General features: G+C 43.3%; 1 long non-coding RNA gene across 1 annotated transcript in view; it reads left to right on the top strand.

The window, feature by feature from the left end:
- Positions 1-9,243, top strand: part of LOC122157888 — a 46,991-nt gene extending 37,748 nt beyond the window's left edge. Inside the window, exons 2-3 of the long non-coding RNA XR_006168045.1 lie at positions 1,429-1,528; positions 9,007-9,243. This is a non-coding gene — a long non-coding RNA (uncharacterized LOC122157888). The remainder of the gene's footprint in view (positions 1-1,428; positions 1,529-9,006) is intronic.
- The last annotated feature ends 3,069 nt before the right edge of the window (positions 9,244-12,312 follow it).

Raw genomic sequence — 12,312 nt, 5'->3', positions numbered from 1 at the left:
ATTTTTGCAAAATGAATTGTTTAAGCACAAAATGGTGTTGTTTCAGTTATGCTCAACACAACCATATTGGTATTTTTTCTGTGCTAAGAGGTATCTCAGGTGGATGCAGTTATGTTTGGAGGTGTGTATCTCACACTGTTGACTGCAGAGAAGATGGAGACAGTTTGGCTTAGGAAACTAACTTAAAATTTCTAAGGTAGCTTTAAGACCAAACCCATTTATTGAAATGCTTCACAGAATCACACAATGGCTAGGATTGGAAGGGACCTCAAGGATCATGAATCTCCAACCCCCCTGCCACATGCAGGGCCACCATCCTCCCCATTTAATACCAGCCTAGGCTGCCCAGGGCCGCATCCAACCTGGCCTTGAACACCTCCAGGGATGGACGGAGCAATGGGTTGAACAGTTTGGGAGCAAATGCAACTCAAACCATCCTGTCATGGTACTTCTCTGCTGGGATGGGCGGCTCAAGCTTTTGAATCTCCTGGGTAGATCTGCTCCTTACTGCAGCACAGTGAGCAGTGACAAGAGAAATCACTGGAGGTTTTTCTAAGCAGGCTGATCCTGAGCAGGACAGTGCTGACCTCTGCTCAGCACGCTGTTTTTTAGCTCGTTGATGCGTTATTGAACCGCTCGTAGTTACTGTGTCAAAGAAAGCCAATTTGTACCCTGGCAGATTGACATCTGGTTCTAGATGGCAGCAGCCTTTCTGTCAGTGATTGGAATGATTGTTCTTAGTGTGCATTGTCAGAAAATGACGTTCTTGCTGATATCTCTGAAGCGACTTCCATTTACTCTGGAGCTAAACAGAGATTGTCAGGCCCAAGCTGACAAGTTGTTTTCCTCTTCCGGGAAGAAATCTCTCTGCCTCCAGTGATAGAGGCTGGCAGCATTGATGCTGCTGGGGGGGGCAGCTGCCAAGTGAGAGGCTCTGCAGCTCTTCATATCAGCCTTTCCCCTGTTTGGTGAACCCAGCACCACGGTCCCCTTTGGAATTATTAGGAGGGAGCCCAGCAGCGGCCACAGCTTGGTGTCACCATGTTACTGCAGCATTCTGCACAGCCCATCATTAGCTCATCCTTCATCAGGCTTTGCCAGCCAAGCAGCAACATGGAAGCACAGACGTAAGATCTGCAAGTGGAGTCTCCTTCTAAGATTACATATTCTCCCACCTAATGATCAGAATGTTTCAGCTTCAGTCACTCAGGGAGGAGATTTGAAAAAACTTCAGACCATTCTAACTACATGCAAGCTATTTTTTAAGGAACATTTAAGCTTTTCTTGAATTGCTCACAAAGTTTTATCAAAACATCTGTTGGCAACGTCATTCTTTTGTATCTCCCCAGCAATTTTGTACTTTACTCTTTATAAAAAAGTTGGTGAATTGGAAATAATTTCAGATTTTTTGACTCTTTCCTGTTACAGTGATGACCACGTAATGGTGGAGAAAGCAGCAATCCCAGTGACTCTTCCATCACACAGTGAAACTGGTCTCCAATGACTGAAATGGATACTGCTGAACATGGTATGGGCTTGTGAGTTCTCTAAAGCATTCAAACTACAGAGAATTACTTTAAATGTTACTCGCCCTGCTTGAATTTCTCCCTAATCCAGTCCTCCTAGATATTTGCACTCCTTTTCCTAACACTGTCAGCATGGTTTTAAGGAGCAGTATGCTGGATTGATGTAGGTTTGCTCTTTTCTTAGTAAAAGCCAGGTTATAACAAAGATGAACGCAGTTTCCTCTTTGCTTCCATTAGACCAGCCTCTTGGGTTTGATACCTACATTATCTGCGTAACTTCCTGCAGTCATCAGAAGTATGGTGTCACAGTTCCATGAAACCGTGACATACAGGGAAGACTCTGCATTTCTTTAATGAAGTTGGATGTGTAGCTACATGAATTTAAGTTATTGGAATGATCCCCTTTTTTTCATAAGGCTGAGTACTGTCATATCTGCACTACACAGTTGGTAAGAGCCAAGAGTTCATTATTGACACTCCGTGTTTGCTCTAAAATATCAAAGCTTATTCTCTTCTTATTCTGAAAGTGCAGAAAGAAAATCTCAGACATGACAAAATAATAAAAATGCTTCAGTGATCTGCAAAAGCTTCATGGTTTAATAAATTGAGGGGAGACAACATGTCAGAAAGTGCCAGCTGCTATTGGGGTGATATCTGTATTTCATTAGTTATTATTAAATGCTGGAGAAGAAAGTCGAGAAGCAGGAGTGAGTGATACAATTTGGCACTGATTGTGATTTCTGTAGTTTGATACAGAGCTGCATGGGTGCTCAAATGTGTAATACTAAGCCATCAAAATAATAGGTGGGAACATGCTTAGTAAGAGTGAAGGGGCTACAGGGTGCACAGAGCTTTCAGTACCATTACCAGCTTTTTTGCTTGGGAGGCAATACATCCTGGAGCACTCCTTTGGAGTACTCATACTTCTTCACTGTTTTCTGTTCTCTAGGACCCTCTTTGGGAACAACAGGGAATTAAGCACATGAAGGCAGGGAAAACAGTACTTTTAGAGGGCAAAATTCATGTTTGGCACTTCAGCAAGGAACGAACAGCCCACAAAGAAGGGAAATGACAATGAATGAGCTTGTGGAATAAATCAGTTAAGTGTAGTGTCACATCCTGGGCAGAACCAAAGCGTGGGCTGCTCACTTTAGAAGCTGCTGTGCTTGCTGTGATTATTAATTCATATTCTTTTACTTGGAGCATATATACATACCCAGAAAAGAACACATGGGGGAAATGTGCATTTTTTTTAATAGAAGACCTAAAAAAATAAACAGATCTGCTATCATTTCAGTTTCTTGATATCTACAGATGGCTGTGAACAAATTGTAAAATAGCACCCCATGATACATTGCCCCTAAGAACATAGAATCACATCACAGAACGGCCTGGGTTGCACAGGAGCACAGTGCTCATTCAGCTCCAACCCCCTGCTGTGTGCAGGTCACCAACCAGCAGCCCAGGCTGCCCAGAGCCACATCCAGCCTGGCCTTGAATGCCTGCAGGGATGGGGCATCCACAGCCTCCTTGGGCAACCTGTGCCAGTGCCTCACCACCCTCTGGGTGGTGAAAAATGTAAAAAACATGACTGAGATAATTTCATTTATTGTATCTCCAAGAACTTGCTGGCCTGGACATAATGTTATCTTGTGGCTATACACCACAACAGCTTCTTTATTGGGAGCTGCTTGAATTTAAGCATTTGCAAGGTGTCTGAAGGTTTCTTTCCAAGTATTGTTTCAGGTGACATGGGACAAAAGCACAAGCTACTGGTGTATGGGTTAGATACAGACAGGTGTTATTCTGTGGGGTGTATGAAGATGGTTTGTGAAGGACATCAATCTTTTCCACCACATCTATTCTACATTGTTTCGTAGCAGGGCTGCAATTGTAGACGTGAATGATAACATAGATTTCCTTGCCAGATATTCTCAGCAATATTCTCAGTGTTGCTCTTCATCAGATAACAAAATAAAATCAAATGTTCACTGCATCTTTTTAGCTATACCTCATATAAACGTGGAAATTATCTAAAACCAAAATTTCCTGGCGTGGCAAGAGCTCCTCATCTGTTGGGAAGTGTTGTTTGGTGCTAAGAGCAGTGGTCCCTTACTTTCACTGTTGCTTTGGCTGCCAGAGTACTTTGGTTTTATTAGAGCTGATTCCTGTCTATTTCACTTTCATTACTGCTACATTGCCAGTGCCTGAGCACTTCACAAAGGACATCAGTTTTATTATCCTTATTTACAATAGGAAGATTTAGACAGAGTGGTGGAACTTCGTAAGTGTCCCCCATATTTGCTTTGTTCCCAGAATGAAGCAATCAGGGGTTGGCTTCTGCTTTAATGTAATCCCATGACAAATATTCCTGTGAGTGGCCCTCAATTCTGGGGGGAAATGGATTATACCCAGTAACAAGAACACCATAAGAAGTGGCCATCAGTAATATTTCTTGCCAAGATGTATTTTTTTCTGAAGAGTAGTGTTCCTAAATGTATGGCAAGCTGACTCCAGCTGGGGTTAAGGGGAAATCTGTCCCCCTCTGGTGAGTCTTGCTTTTTTTGAAGGATGCTGGCCAGCCCTGGGAGATGCAGAATTATGGAGATGGGTTGGTGCATTCAAGGAGAGGCATTTGTTACAACTGGACCTTATTTGTGGATCCAAATTTCAATATATAACTAGTTAATGAGCGAGGCGGAGGCTTCCCGAAGGTAGAGGAAAGTTTGCAAGGACATACACAAGAAAAGCTGCTTTTCTGTAGGGAAGGTATTTGTTTGCAAAGCAACACACCAAGCTTTCTGATGGAGCAAAACTCAGAGAGCACAGCCTTAAACAAATGTCGCTGATGGGGATGAATACAGACAATACAGGGACTGAATCTGATTTCATCCCCTTCTTGATGACTTTTCTGCACAGCTTGGTTGCACACAAAGAAGAAAGAAGGGCTTTTCTTCTGGGAGATGTGAAGCAGACATCTCTAGTCCTAGTTCCTGCTTCTGGCAGGTATGGCTCCAGAAATACCCTTTTCATGTGGCTTTCCCTATTCTTGAGATTAACTTCTTGTTTGTCTAGGTTTGAGGTTATAAGTGTGAGATTATAGAAGTGCTTGGCCTTGCAGATATTTCTTAGCTAGAGTCATCAGCTAACTCAAATCCTCTTTCAAGATCAGCCGTAACTCCTTTCCCTCCACTCCACCCACTCCATGGGGGTATTTGCACGAACATTTATTGCATGCTTGATAACAGCTTTGCTGCACAGAGACCCAGTGTTTTATCAGCTGTGCTTCTCCAACAGATCCTTTCCTTGTGAAGGCTTTGGTGTTCTGTGGGAGATGTGAAGGGTTTTACTTGTTTTCTTCCTGCATCAAAGGTCTGGTAATTCAGCAGATCACCACTAGCAGCAGGCTGCTCTATTAGATGTGGAACTTCCTATTCTCACAGCATGCTCTCTGCAGAAGTACTCTTCAATCCTAAGAAACAAGGGCCCTCAGCACTCTCTGCAGCAGATCCCTATTGCTCTACCAGATACTTGTTTGAAATAGCTGCATGCTGCATCTGGATATGATTTGGTTGATGGCTGCTGTACTTACTATAATCACAGAATTGTAGGGGTTGCAAGGCAGCTCAAGAGATCATTGAGTCCATACACCATATAAGGTGTGTATTTGTTGAGCTGAGAAGCTCCCAGGCTCGATAGAGTGGCTTCTTCTGTGTTGTGGCCCCCTTCCATCTCAGCGCTACTGCTTTGAATGCTCTTTGAAGGAAGGGTGAGATGACTTGGCCTGTTTTTGTGACTGCTTTGGGTCTGTAGATAATTCTGCTCTCTACAAGCTGCTTTCTTCCAACCCATCTCACCCTTGTAGATCCTTCTTTAGGCTGTTGAGAGTCATCCTTATCCCTGGAGGTTTACAAGAACCATGGACATGTGGCACAGAGGCATACAGTCACTGGATATGGTGGAGATGGGTTGGGGTTGGACTTGATGATCTGAGAGGTCTTTTCCAATCATAACAATATTTAAACAAATCTCTTGACTGTACGAATCAGCTGAGCTTTGAGTGTTTTATTCCTAACTCCAAGGCATTTCTGTGGCTACAGTGGTTTCCACCCACCTATTTTAGATGGCTGATAGCAGTTCCTGAGGGTGGACAACCCTCTGCTAAAAGGGAAGCCTGAAGAACCAGGCTGAAGTTGTGCAGAGTGATGAAGATTAGTGGAAGGGTATATCCTTGGGGAGATGGAGTCAGAGGTAACTCTTCCTTAATGAGAAGCAGAGTCCAGATTGCAAGCAAAGGAAACAAAAAGAAAAATTACATCGTTTGATGGTAACTTAATTAAGTATCGGGCTCCCTGAGTACAATAGTACCCTGTCGATGGCATTGACTATATGGTGCCATCAGCAGTTTTAATTCCTTCATTATTGAAATGATCCAGTACGGGGTAGAAAGGAGAGGGCTCAGCTGTGCTGCTCTCATTGGAGAAGAACACTGGGAGCAAAGAGGGCAATAAATTACAGCAGTCTGCTGCCACCAGCGGCTGTGCACTATTAAACCACTAATTTTGGTCTGACTTGGTAAGAGCACAGTGCTGCTGACTGCTGCGTTCCTGGGTTTCAACTAAAGTGCTTTCCATTAGCAATGATGAGGATATATTGACTTGAACTGGAAGAATAATTGTCTCCTGCACATTAAACTGGCTCCTCACATTCACCCTCTGGTGAACTGCTCTGCTATGGGGACATCGTTGTTCCTATTTGGTTCCTGCTGACTTTCTACTTCTTAATGAATGCACGGCCACCCTAGCTGCAGTGTGTGATGGAATACCTTCTCTTTTTGCCATAGATATGGCTAGAGCAAGACTGTATTTTGCACACAGTCTTGAAGTGGTGATCTCTAATTACTGTCATATTCAGCTGTACAAATGGATGTTTTGCTTTGTTCCGTTAGAGAAGGAACTTAATTACAGAGCTGTGGATGTTGTGCTCGCACTGCCAGCACGTTCTACAATAGGAGATTCATTAGAAAAGCTGTTTCGTGGTACAGGCAACATTCCCTCTGCTCTGCCCATGCATTAAGCCATCGAGAAACATAAATTTTAACCTATTATGAATACAAAAACTTAGAAATCAGCTCGAGTTTCACACACTTGCATGGATGGCTCAAAATGCAGAAAACAAGCTCAGTCTTGGCTATAGTATGATACACACACTTTGTCAATCCATTTAATCTGTGTTTATGATTATCAGCTCTAATAATAGTGACCAAATAAGCAATTATCGAGGATGAGTTGGCATGGGCTTAAGACAGAAATGCAATGTGAGTAATCTGAGTCTTGAAAATTAAAATTGTTTCACTCTAATTTCAATAACAGTTATAATGAAATGCTTGAGAGGATGTGTATTAAGCTGGAAGGCTGCAAATGCCTCTGTAGCTCATCCATAAATGCAACTGAACATCAGTATCAAACTGAAACAAGGAGTGGAGAGGATCTCTGGAGCTCCCTTGGTTTCTGGGGGCAGCATCAAATGGAAAATCGATCATCAAAAGGTTGGGCAGCAATTTCTATTCTGCTTACGTTAGTTGGGGATGCAGAAAACATCAGGTTGTGCTGGAAGAGCTGCAGTAAGATTTTGGATGGTGAGAAACTCATCTTTCTGTCACAAAGTTTTGGTCCATGTCCTCTGAGGCTTTTACAATTATTTTAAAATGATTTATCTAAAAAAAAAAAAAAATGATTTTCAGAGCACTTTCTGCATTCTTACTTCTTCCTTGCCTCTGCTCTAAATCCTGGCAATATTTGCAGTGCCAGCACAATGTGGCCACAACTGTCTGTGTCCATTGGCTGTGTCTTGTTTTCCTCAGATGTACTCTCAGTACTGCAACAGGGTCCAGGACTGCTCAGTTCCTCCATCCAGTTGGATTCCTGGGATCACCAGGGCTTCCCCAGCCTGCTGGTGTCCATCAGCCTCATCTCTGTGGATATGAGTCCTGCTATGGAGATGGGTAATGTCCACCTTGGCTGCAGAGAGCAGGTGGGGCTGTGACTTGAGCAAAAACTGCAATAACAGCTCCCCACTTGTCCTGCCACCAGCTTCTACTCAGTCTGGCTCTTCTTAATCCTGCAACAGCCCAACGACACCAGTCCATCTGAGCAGTAATGTCAGGCAGCTGGGTCCCATCACATAACCCTACTTGGCTGGGGTGATTAGTGAAGGCTTCAGCATCTGGAAGACTTGTGCACTGCCCTATCCAGAACAGATTTTCTGATATATCTGTCACTTTGACCTGAGCCAAGAACATAATATATCATCAGGTGTCCACCTGTTGTTCAAATCTCCTCTTTCAGACCCAGCCAGCATCTGGCAGTGCAGCTGTGAGAGTCTGGCAGGCTGCTGCCATGCAGCACCGAGAGAGAGGGCTTAATTGGTGGGATGAAAATGAGAAATAATGCAAAAATGTTCAACCATCCCTAAAAGTCATTATCAGCTGAGATCTATGAAGAGGCAATGGTTGGAAATCAAAGATGCCCTTCGCATGTTTGCAACCAGGTCCGTGCTCAGCAGCTGCAGTGGCAAGGCCAGGCTGGGCATTAACAGAAGCAGATCAAATTGTCCAATTATCCCAATTTCCTGTTGGCCTCATCTCAGAAAAGAACTGAGGTATGCTGGTGCTTGATATGGAGCAGAAGGCATGTGGTGTCCTCAGGCACGTTAGTGACTCTAGGTCCCGTTTTGCTCCTTGACACACATCTCATTTATGTATTTTAAACAAAATCTTCTGAAGTATTATTTGTAGTGCTTTTGGACTTGCCAGGACCTGCTGAAAAGTGATGTATCCCTTCAACAATGGAGCTCTGATGGCATTTTCCATCAATTCATCATGCCCAAATCACATCTTGATGATGTATGACATTGATACATCATCAGAAAAGCAGTTTTCTGGTCACTGGAGCTTTAATGATGTATTTGTGTGAACTCTGAGCAAAAGGCGATCCTTCTGCAAATATATTGTAACCAGTCCTGCTTGGCAAAAGTGTGCTGTAGAAAGCAAAGCCTAGATTTCCTACAGTGAGCTGGAGATGGGAGATGTATCTTTGGCCCCAACGTGTGCAGTGCTGACGTGAGGATGAATGTGAGAGTAAAGCTCCTTGGGAGTCCGCTTGTTGTTGCAAACTGATTTGGGGGCTTGTGTCAGCTGAACTGAAATGCAGGGTATTAAATGCCACTTCTGTTTGCTTGAGCTGGGTAAAAGACATGGGATAGAGACTAGCTTAAAGGCTGATTTTCTTGTGGCCCGGAAAGCAACAAAGAAAACACTGTTATCTTGCATCTATGTGCTCAGCAGTTCTTCAGCCAGATGGTGTGAAGGTGTTCAGTACAGCTAAGTATTTCATTTGGTATCTCAAAATGGTTTTCTCTGTGTTATTCCAGGGGTGTCTCTTTTAAGGCAGTTCAGTTCCATATCTTTTGTGTTTTACAGACCATGTTCACCATCGGATACAATCTGGAACCAGTGCTTGAAACATCTTCAGCCTCGTGTTATTGTGTACACTCATCCAAAGGCGGTACTCTTCTGGACTACTGCACTTTGCCAAAGTTCTGTTGGTAATAGTCTTCTTCTTCTAGAGTTGTTCCCTTACTGTGTGACAAGCGTAGCATGCTTCACTGGTACTATGAGGGCATCTTTTGTCAGCACAGGCTGCTGCATGATGGAGATGATGGGGAGTGTTTGCATCGGATTCAAGTATTTTTCTATCAGACTTGTCCTTTCGAAGTATGATTAGCGACCATGTGAACCCCACTGGTTTTCCATTTCAGGAAAGCTTTTTAGTTTTTGAAGATAATCTTCTTAACTCTTTGCTACCAGGGAGCTCACAGCAGAGGGACTGTTCTGTAGGCTGCAGGCCAGGCAGTACTGCACAATAAAATGGAAGTAACACTATGCAGCAGTGGTGTGAAATCTTGTTTGATTTTGATGGATGCACTGTTGGTGAGGCACCAGAATGCCCAGAATCAGGTCTTTATTTCAACATTTCCAGAGTTCATGTCCCCGCCTCCAGTTGTGTGCTGCAAATAACCTTGTTTTGGAGCAATGTTTCTTCTCCCCTCTCATTCTTTACATCTCTCCAGCTGGAAATCTGTGTATGACTGTCTACATAGCTCTTCTGGGAATAAACCCTACCTGCCCTGCTTTAGCAGGGAGTAAGACAAGCTGATGCCAAGAACCATCCCAACCTCGATGACCCCATGTGAACTTCAAGAAATATCATCATTATCAGTGTAAGAATGGTAACTTTAAAGCAGGGAGAGGAAAGTCTGAGAGGTGGCTGTAAACATAGAGGCACCCAGGAGGCATCTTTTGCCTGGACCTGAGTAGATCCCCAGTGAGAAGTGCAGGTGGCAATGGATCCTGGCTGACGTATAGGTGGATGTTTTGACTTGGTTCACATTTTATAGCAAGTGGTAGTTTGGCAGCTAAGCTGAGGGAACAGAATGGGGCATCTTCTTTCTCGAGGAGGGCTGAATAGGGCCAAATCCTTGGGAAAAGCAGAATTCACTAACCCTACTTTAGATAAGTTTTGAGTCTTGCTGTGTAAGCTATTCACCTTGGGCTTGTTTACAGCCAATGGAGTAGAACTGCTGCCTTCAAAAAGTGATTCATCTCTTCCTCCAGCAGATGTCTAAGGTAAATCAGATAAATCATCCCTTGCAAGGATTGTCTTTGAACTCTAAGAGTGAGGAAGAGCAGCAAAGTTAGAAGTATAACTACTGGTCATGTGAAATTGAGACATATCTTACCTATTTTGTAAGTTCCATAAATACTACAGGTATTAATGGTGTTTTGTACCGACAGAAGTTTCTAGTATCACTTAAAGAAATACCTCAAAACCTACTGGTTGTTTTTTTTTTTTTCCTCCAAAGCTCCTTCTCCACCCCCTCTCCTTCTGCCCTCCTATAATTCTCCTCAAACTTTATCAGCAAAGTTGTTTTTCTGACTGGAAGATCTTTTATTCTCACTAGACTGGGTATCCAGTCTGGGCTATAAGTGGGAGAAGAAATAGTTAGCCTGAGTAACTTGTGACTGAGCCCAGAGCAAAACACAGAGGGAGAAGATTAGCTGCCAATGAGTAATTCAAGCTCCTAAACAAGACAGGAGATAAAGAGAAGAGGGTAACAGCTGGGTGATGAGTAAGCAGAGGCACTACCAGCCTCAAACAATGAACTAGGAAGATTATTACGGGGATCTTTTGCTTGGAGCAAAGGAAAGCTGAACATATCCCCTCAGTGGAGCATCCTCAGTTTCCCAAAAGGGCAGGTTGTGCTACCCGAGGCTGCCTGCCTTGTTACTAAGGCAGGTATTAGAGTACAGCTGCTTGCTCTGATAGGTGGCCAAAGAATGTATTTACAGGAGACAAGAAGTTACTTTGCTTAGATTTTACAGAGGGACCTGGCTTGATCTGTGTGAAACATCAAGTGTGAATAAAAGATGATTCAGTGCAATTATACCTCACTGGTAATTGCTGTTAGAAGACCTTGGGACAGCAAAATTGTCCTTTGTTTTTGTTTTCTGAACATTCTGGGAAGAATTTTGTAGCATATAAATCACTGCCCAGGCACTGTAGCCACCAGAGCTGCGTTGATTTCTATTGCAGTGACAACAAATGGCTCTGGAAGTGTCCCCCACTGATGGGCTGAGAATTGCTTGAATAATCATAGAATAATTTAGGTTGGGAAAGCCCTTCAAGATCATGAAGCTCAACCATCAACCTGACCTACTGAGCCCCATCAACAAACCCTGTCCCTTAGTGCATGCCCACACATCTCTTAAATACCTCCAGGGTTGGGAAATTCCACCACTTCCTTGGTATCCCATTCCAATGCTTAACAATCCTCTCCATGAAGAAAGTCTTCTTAATATCCAGTCTAAACCTCCCGGGTGCAATTTGGGACAGTTTGCTGGTGCTCTATATCCAGATGTGATCAGGAAGTCACCTCTGTTATGTACTAGCATCTCAGTAAGTCTTCCAGTATGCATTCTGTGATGTGTTTTCCTTGTGAACTGAATTCTCCACAGCTCTCACATAATATTGAACAAAAACCAGGTAGGATATAAAGTTAAATGAAAGATTTCTTTTTATTTTGTGTTGGAGGAAGGGCAGGGTGGGGTATATCCTTCTTTGTAATGACAAACAGAAAGGAAAAAAGATTGGGCAACTCTTGTAACTTTGGGTTTGTGGTTACTGTTCAGCTTTTAAGTAGAAAATCAAGCGTTGGCTCAAAATATTCTGCATACAGCAGCGTATCTTACCGTGTAATGCCATGACAGGCTAATTGTTGATAATCACTGTAAACTAGCAATGATGGATGGGGCAGAGAAAAGGGATGGAGCAGGGTGACCTTGAAGCATTCAAAGGTAAAAAGACTCAAGGGCTCAATTATCCCTTTCCCTGCACTTCCTTGGGTACCTCAGTTCTCACCAAATTAAGGCAGAGCTTGGCTCTATTTCCCAAACTTTCTGTACACTCTATTTCAGGTTGTCTGTAGGGAATCACAGTAATCAGCCCAATGTGTCAGCAACCTGCAGTTCTGCAGAATGATCCCCTCATAACAAATCTGGAGAGCACAGAACCGCACCAAAGGACTTATGACACAAAATACCTGAACGTTGTGTAAAATCAGAACATACGGTGGAGCAATCCAGATATTTCTATATTGCCAAACTAGGCAGCATCCTTTCTAGATGTGTGGAAGCTATATGCACTGTTACTGCTCCAGGTGTGCTACT

This window comes from Centrocercus urophasianus, unplaced genomic scaffold (genome assembly GCF_019232065.1).
Source record: "Centrocercus urophasianus isolate 14NV4802_14NV808 unplaced genomic scaffold, USGS_Curo_1.0 seq_14, whole genome shotgun sequence".
NCBI classification, from domain to species: Eukaryota; Metazoa; Chordata; class Aves; order Galliformes; family Phasianidae; genus Centrocercus; species Centrocercus urophasianus.
Note: the sequence above shows the minus strand (reverse complement) of the source record. Positions and strands in the feature narration are given on the sequence as shown.